Below are 8,151 nucleotides of genomic sequence, written 5' to 3'. Positions count from 1 at the left end.
TATCACAAGAATGGAAAAACAAGCCTCGTGTGTACTCACCATCAAATTAGTATAAACTGATCAATATTTATGTGCACATTTAGTAGTAACATTCATCGGGTGTTGGGAAGGTGGGAGGGGAGAGGAGGGGATGTGTATATACACACCTAATGGGTGCAGTGCACACCATATTGGGGATGGACACACTTGAATCTCTGACTCGGGTTGGGCAAAGTCAATATATGTAACCTAAACATCTGTATCCCCGTAATATGCTGAAATTTAAAAAAAAGTCTGATAAATGGAGACTGGTGAGAGGTGTGGACTCTGGATCGGTCAGTTTGCTTATCAAAGGAATGGTGGCAGGAGCACTGTTTGTTATCTCTAGGAATTAGTTAACCCCTGGAGTGGCAGTTCCTTAGGACTTTGATGGCCCCAATGTCAGAACATCAAGAGTACAGAAAATGAGAAAAATATAATTAAGACATAGACTTTACACACTTGTTTAGTGTTTATTGAGAGAAAGCCTGATAACACTCTAGTAGGTGAGTCTCTGTAGAATAGTATCTGTGGTAGGTGTCAAGAAAATATCAATAAAACATACAGAGGAATGAAATTGCAGTGTCTTACATGCTCTGGGTAGTCTTTGTTTCACGTTATTCTTCCCTTTTGGAGAATTTGTCAGCCACTTACTGAAACAGTATTATTTAGAACTGTACTTAGCATACTCCTTTTCATTCATTTTCTTTCCTGATAGTTCCATGACCATATGTTCTTTGGCATTCTTTTTAATTAGTGGCATATGGATGATGGAACTTTAGATGCCAGATTGGATTCCATGCTGTTTTGGTACTTTCAAATTGACAAAAACATACACCTAGTAACAATTTTTGAAGCTACTTTAACTTCCTCTAAATAATGGTCATTCTTGAGGTTGGGTGTTGGCTGTGAGGCTGGGCATATATTTATATAGGATGGATCTCTGGGGAGAATATATATTCAAGCTCTATGGATCTCTGCAGCCACCCACACTCTCCCTTTGAATACCCACCTTCTCCAAGAGTGTAGATGCTAACCTGACTGAACACTGGATGTGTTGTGTCTTTAAGTGTGTTGAAGAGTTGTGCATTAGAGGAAGGGATACAAGTTCTATTAGTAGTATATAATATCTCAGTAAAGAGAACCAAGAATGCCTAAATTCTATGTTGGTTCAGTCACTCCTCCTCATCAAGAAAAATATATGAACAAGGGGCAGTGGCCATTAAACCTTAAGGTATCACTTCCTTGTCAGCTGAGCTTTTGAATGGAACCACAATGAACTGCTCTCTGCTTAACTATGTCACAGAGCCTCATTCAAGCCTGGGACCTGATGGCATGAACCAGAGACACGGCTCTCTCCTTCCCACTCTCCAAACATTTAAGAGGTTGCATCCTTCATACTTGCCACCAACCCAGGCTTTTATACATTCTTTATTTCTCTACTTTTTATTATGGGATGGAGGAGAAAGCAGAATTACACAAACTCCTCATCAGGTTGATGTGGACAGGCCGTGGCACCCCATCATGGTACCTGGCTCAGTCACCAGATATAGGCTACCTGGGAAGGGCAGTTGAGGCAGACCTTGAAAGAGCTGACACCTGGGGACTGCCCACTGACCACACTCTGGGCATGCACACAGCTAGTCAGCATGGCCTTCCTTGAAAGGACATATGAACACCCCCTTCCTGTCCGCTGCATGAATCCATTGTGCTGTTCACATCTACTGCTTCGTAAACATTTGTGGAACAGGTCTTCCAGGATTCTATTAGGTCTCTCTTCCTCAGCAGAGACTTAGAAGAAGGAGAATAGTGTAACTCACTGAACATTTTATTGTTAGTGTTGCACATTTCCACCAACACATCCCTTGAAGCCTTTGTAAATAATGTTCCTGCAGGACACCTGTAGCTGCCACCATTGAATTAGCCTTGGAACTGCAATTGGTAGTAACTCTCTCCCTTTCCGCTATCCATTTCACCTTCCCTTTCAACTACTACCTCTGCTGACTTCAGCAGCTTACCTGGGGGCACAACTCAGACCCCTATCCCCAAGGGCCCGATTGCCTCATCACCATGCCCTTTCCAGTTCAAGATTTCTGTACTTATTTATAGTCACAAGGTGCACTAGGAAGCACCCAAACATCACTTGGGTTCATTCCTCTTCATACCTGCTGGTTTCTAGACACACGGAGGTGAAAGTGTACAGGCAGCAGCAAAGCTTACAATTCAATGGGACTCATGCTGTGACCCCTAGGACCATCTACCCCAGGGCATCTAATCCTGCAGAATAGAGGGGTCATTGGGTGTGATGTCAAGGGAGACCACTCCTGTTTTCACATTTTGGTTCCTGAATTTAGGTATTCTTTATACTAGGGACACAGAACCATATGAAGTCCTTTGACTTAGTGCATATACTTAGATCTGCAGGATGGCACTTCCTCTTTCATGCCGGTACTTTAGCTGTACTGTTGGCAGGTTGTCTCAAAGTTCTACCAGGCCAGCAGGTTCTGTGTGGTAGTGTAGGGATACAACCTATAGATATTTTGGTCATTAACTCACTTCTATACTTCCTCAGCTGTAAAGTGGATGCCCTGCATGATACTATGTTTTGTATGATCTCCTGCTACATTCTTTTAACCATCACTATAACTCTCTGCAGCTTAAGCCCCTCTAGTTGCCAAGTTGAACTGGCTCATCATGATACTGGCAACTATATGGTTTTAACAGTGAATAGGCCACCAGACATTTATTGTTTTGTGCACTATCATATTCATTGCTATTTGTGACCTACATTTTATAAAAGACACTCCTAATTGAGATAATCCTGGCCTAAAGAGGAGAATTACCTCTGAAGATTTTATTGTTGATATTGTACATTTCCATCAACACATTCTTTGTGCCTTTGCAAATAATGTTCCCTCAGAAAACCTTACCGTGTAGTACAATTATCTGGTAGGTGTCATATTCATACATCGCATAAACTCTCCAGCATTCCCACTTCTCTAGGCCTTTTAATCTCTCGTTTGACCATTTTCCACAGAAATCTCTTATTAAGCTCTGGCTTTCTTTATTGTTGTTTTCTGCCTCTCCATGGTTGATGATAAGAATTTTTTTTATGGAAGCAAAGAGGCTACTAACTTTCACCCATGGCTTTCATTTGACTGTTACCTGCCCTCAGCTTTCTATAAAGCATCTGTATCACTAAACAATGTGACCCAATCCCATTATCCTTATTCTGAATGTTTTCTCCATACATGGTGGTTGTTTTAACAGGTAGACCGCCACTGTTTGTGCAGTGTGAGGACATTTACCCTGCCATCAGTGACATGGTCTTCCTTGCCCATAGGAGAGTGGTCCAACTCTAAAATTTAATCCTATCAGTTCCTTTCTCAAACTGTTTTCCACATTAAGTTTACAGGCAGAGTTTTCTAAAAACAGGCACTGAAATAGAGTTTGGTCTGCGAGACATTTATTAGAGATCATTGGCTGTCAATGGAAGAGAGAGAAAGCAAAATTGGACAGAGGAAGAAGTCAAACTGTGATAGCCTCGGCCGGTCTGCAGGCAGCTCTGGTGTGAGAATTGCTCATCAGACTAGCGTACATTGGGCCAGTGGCCAGGTGTTTATATCCACGATGCTCTGAGTCACTGAAGTTGTGCTTCCCAGGAAGGACAGAAACTCATGCTATGTGAGCTGGCTTCAAGCAGCTGAGGTAGAGCTTAAAGGGACTGATAGCTGGAGGTTGTCTGTTTTCTGACTGGGAAGCAAATCCTTTCTTGAAGGGGGATCTGGGAGGATCTCGCTTGGTTTTCACACTTATATAAATATACCACAACTGTCAAAATAAGGAAATCAATAGAAATAGCATTTTATTTTAAATACATTCTATATTCAAATTCTACCAGTTATTCCATTCGTTTCTGTTGAAGTGCAAAGACTGATACCCTAAAATATGGTACTTTACCATGTGGAACACTGTGAATTAAAAGAAATTCGAAGGTCTTAGAAGCTGCCTCAGAACCAAGAACTTCCAGATCTTCTCTTATACCACCCCCTTTTGGCAAGCACAGAGAGGGACTTTCTCTGGAATTTTCTTGTTTGACAAAGGAAACTACTTTTCAAAGGAAAGGCAATTGTCTTAGATCCTCTCTCCAGGAATTTCACTGAATAACTAGAAAAAGATTAAACGTTAAACCAAGACTAAGAAAAAAAAGAGACTAAAAATCATCACCAAGTCCAGATAGACTTTTCATCTATTCTTCTGAGGGTAGTTCCTGAGAGATCACCTGTGATAACTTATCTACATAATAATACAGCTGCCCACAATGCAGTTCCACCTCTCACCTTCCAGTAACTTGCTGTTCTCATTCAGTTTTTTAAGAGAATCATTTATAAGATTATCTGTCACTAGGGCCCATCCAATTTTCCTAAAAATTATTTACCATCCCTCTAAAATTACCTATAGCCCTCTATTTCCCTCTCCTCTGTGAAGAGGGTAGCTAAGTCTCAACTATCTGGCCATTCTTTGAATCCATAGTTGTGAGATTCATGTATCCATGTGTACATTAATAAATTTGTATGCTTTTTTTTCCTCTTTATCTATTGTCAGTTCACTTTAGCGGTGAATCTTCAGAGGCAGAGGGGAAGATTTTACTTCCTTCCTATTGAAAAATAAAAATGAAATCCTAAGCCCCTCGACCAACTGCATGGACATCTTTTTGGTCAATGGGACCCGAGAGAAACCTTAAAAACTGACATCCCGTCCATGAAAGGATGAGCGGTGGGACATGTCTCTTCCACAGCCGTTAGCCTCTCTTCTCTAAGGGCTAAACAGAAACCAGCCCTTTGGAAAGACTTGCTCCATCACTGATTTCAACCAACCACCCAATTCTACTTCTCCCCTTTTGCAGTTTCAGCACAACAACTGTCCAGTGTTCCTTTCTGATAAGCGACCACTGACCACAGAATGATTCTAGTTAGTCTACGAAAGATCCACCATGAGGGTTTTTGTGTCCTCTGCTGCACCTTTTGACATCAAAGTGCCAACAACTCCACCCTGGGGTCATGCTAACACTGCCATTTTTTGACATGGCTCCCATGATCCTGCATGAAACACAATTGCACACGTACATATTTCTCCTTTCATAAATATTTATGACTTGTCCCATAGCTTATTAAAATTGTATATTCTGCCATCCCACTCAGCATAAATTCCTGTTCCCTTTACTATTCCCTTGAACTGCTTGCTCTTGGCTTCTGGCTGGAGGCTATGCTTCCCAGCCTCCAAATGGCCAGGCTTCAGGCTGCAACCAGTTACGAGAAGTAAAGCTCTCCTTTCCAAATTTATCATCCTCATCATTCTTCAGTTGACACTGCATTACCTTGATAGCATTTTTTCCTAGTCCAATTTCCAATCCAGGTTTGCACATTGCATTTATCATTTTATTCCCCTTGAAATCTAGAATAATTCTAAATTTTTCATTGTCTTTCATTATACTGATTTTTTTAATGGATGTAAGTCTGTTGTGCTATAGAATATCCTTTAATTTGTTTACATTAGATATCTTCTTATGATTAGAATACATTTTATGAGAAATACCATATAAATTATTATGTGTCTCCCTTTAACTCTTATCACATATATGGTGCTTTTCTTCCCTCAAGACAGGATAGAAAAGTATTATTTTCCTCACCATATAGATAAGGAGACCAAGGTGCAGATAGGTTAAAATGATCTATCAGTACACAGGAGAAACAGCAGAGTAATTCAAGTTAGCCGTCCCAAAGCCTATCTTCGTCATGAGACTTCTCACTTTAGAAAGCTGCACCTTCAAACTTTCCTGGCCATCAGAAGCAGCTGGGGATTTGGTTACACATGCCCAAACTGTACCCTGAAATGCTCAAATTATAAACTTCAGACTTTAGAGAAGACATCTGTATTTTCAGAAAATATTCCACCCTGAATCTGATGCATGACAAATTCTGAGACATATGAACATAGGCAATTGTGCCCGTGGCCGTCAAGGAGAATTTATTTGGCTCTGGATGAAGAGGCTTTACTCATACATTAAAGGCCATTAGGTACTCCTTTCACTTCTACAGAAGTGAAGTGAGAGGGGTGAAGGAGGCTGCTTTATTCATTATCAGACTCATTTTCACTGCAAGACTTGAGATTTTAAAGAAGGAAAAGAGCGCAGGCTACGTTCACGTTATGGCTTTGACAAGCTCCTTAACCTCTCTAACCCTCGGTTTCTTAACTGATTAACTGAAGTAAAGACACCTGTCTCCTATGGAGTTTTGAATAATAAGTTAGAGAATATCAATAGGCAAATAATAATCCCAGCAACACTGATTGTTATTGTTTTTTAAAAACGTTTTCTCTATATCTCGGTATCCTTGGGGGATTTGTTCTACGACCTCCTCACCCCCTAAAAATCCACAGATTTTCAAGTTCCTTATATGAAAAGGTGTAGTATTTGCACAGTACCTATGCACATCTTCCTGCATACTTTAAATCATCTCTAGATTACTTGCAACACCCAATACAATGTAAATGCTATATAAATAGTTGTTAATTATTTTGTTATTTATTTGTATTGTTGTATTGTTATTTTTTTCCAAATAATTTCAATCTGCAGTTGGTTGAATTTATAAATGTGGAACCTGCAGATATGGAGGGCTGATTATATTTAAGTTTTACATTTTACTTGGGCCATGAGGAGCCTGTGGTGAGCCCTGCACCCTACCACAGTCTGCCCCATTTACACTGAACCGGGAGCTCTACTGTGTAGTCGTCCCTGACCCTGTGCACACCTGCACTGTTTCTGCCCAGTTATACCCATTTCCAGCCAGGGGTTTGGGACTCTAGAGAATGTTTTTCCTTTTCTTCATTGAATTATTATTCTTCCTCTTATATAATTGATTGGTTTTTCTCACTACCTGCTTCTGAATAACATCCTAAGGAATGCCATGTCATATTTGGGAAATAAGTATCAATATATAGATGATAGATAGATAGACAGGTAGGTAGGTAGATCGATTTGGCATTTACTCTGAACTCTATATTAAATCATAGATTTCCTATGGGGAAAAATAGTCAAAGTGCTATTTTTTTAGTATAAAAAGATTGTGATTTATCCTACAACCTCCAACAGAACTATAAGCTTACCTCACACAGCATGTCTACATTTGATGCTGATTCTAATTTTCTATATAAATATCACAGGTTGGGTGGCATTTTCTTTTTCATTTATCTGATGTTAACCTTTTGCACAAAGTAATTCAACAAGTCATCCACCTCATAAAGACGTTTCAGTCAACAACAGACCACATATACGACAGTGGTCCCATAAGAATATAATATCATATTTTTACTGTACCTTTTCTATGTTTAGATATACAAATATACTGTGTTAAAATTGCCTACAGTATTCAAGACAATAACATGCTGTACACATTGGTAGCCTAGAAGCAATAGTCTATACTGTATAGCCTAGGTATGTAGTAGGCTATATCATCTAGGTTTTCATAAGTACATTCTAGGATATTCCTACAATGAGAAAACCACCTAATGACATATTTCTCAAAATATATTCCTGTTGTAAAGTGATGCATTACTGTATTTCCTGACTACTTTCCACAAAGGACTATGTTAGCTGTTTAAGAGTGAATTCAAAAGAAAAAAGATAGCCCCATCCTTGACTATACGTGTGCATTAAACACTTGCTGGCTCCAGCATAAGGTAATAGGGACACAAAGATGAGTACCACAATAGCCTAAACCATGAGTTGCCAAGGATCTCACCAAAGAGATGATTCAGACTGTATTTATCAAAACACTCAACACCATACTAAAAGGAAATATATTGGTTTCAAGGGCTGTCCCTGAGTCTGAACAGGTTTATGGTCTCTAGTACCTCTGTTAATTTGGGGGAACAAAAAGAATACATAAAAATAGCATTGAGCTATCTTGTCTGTTACACATTAAAAATGTCTTTTTTTAATAACATAATTATGTTCTTCACCATATGATTTATTTAATTATGTGTATCCAATTTCTCTGACTAAAAATTAAAACATGCATATTATAGATAAAATATTTTTAAATTAAGTGATTTACTTTCTAGAGATAAAAATTA

The sequence above is a fragment of the Propithecus coquereli genome, unplaced genomic scaffold, assembly GCF_000956105.1.
Source record: "Propithecus coquereli isolate 6110/MARCELLA unplaced genomic scaffold, Pcoq_1.0 Scaffold28, whole genome shotgun sequence".
NCBI classification, from domain to species: Eukaryota; Metazoa; Chordata; class Mammalia; order Primates; family Indriidae; genus Propithecus; species Propithecus coquereli.
Note: the sequence above shows the minus strand (reverse complement) of the source record.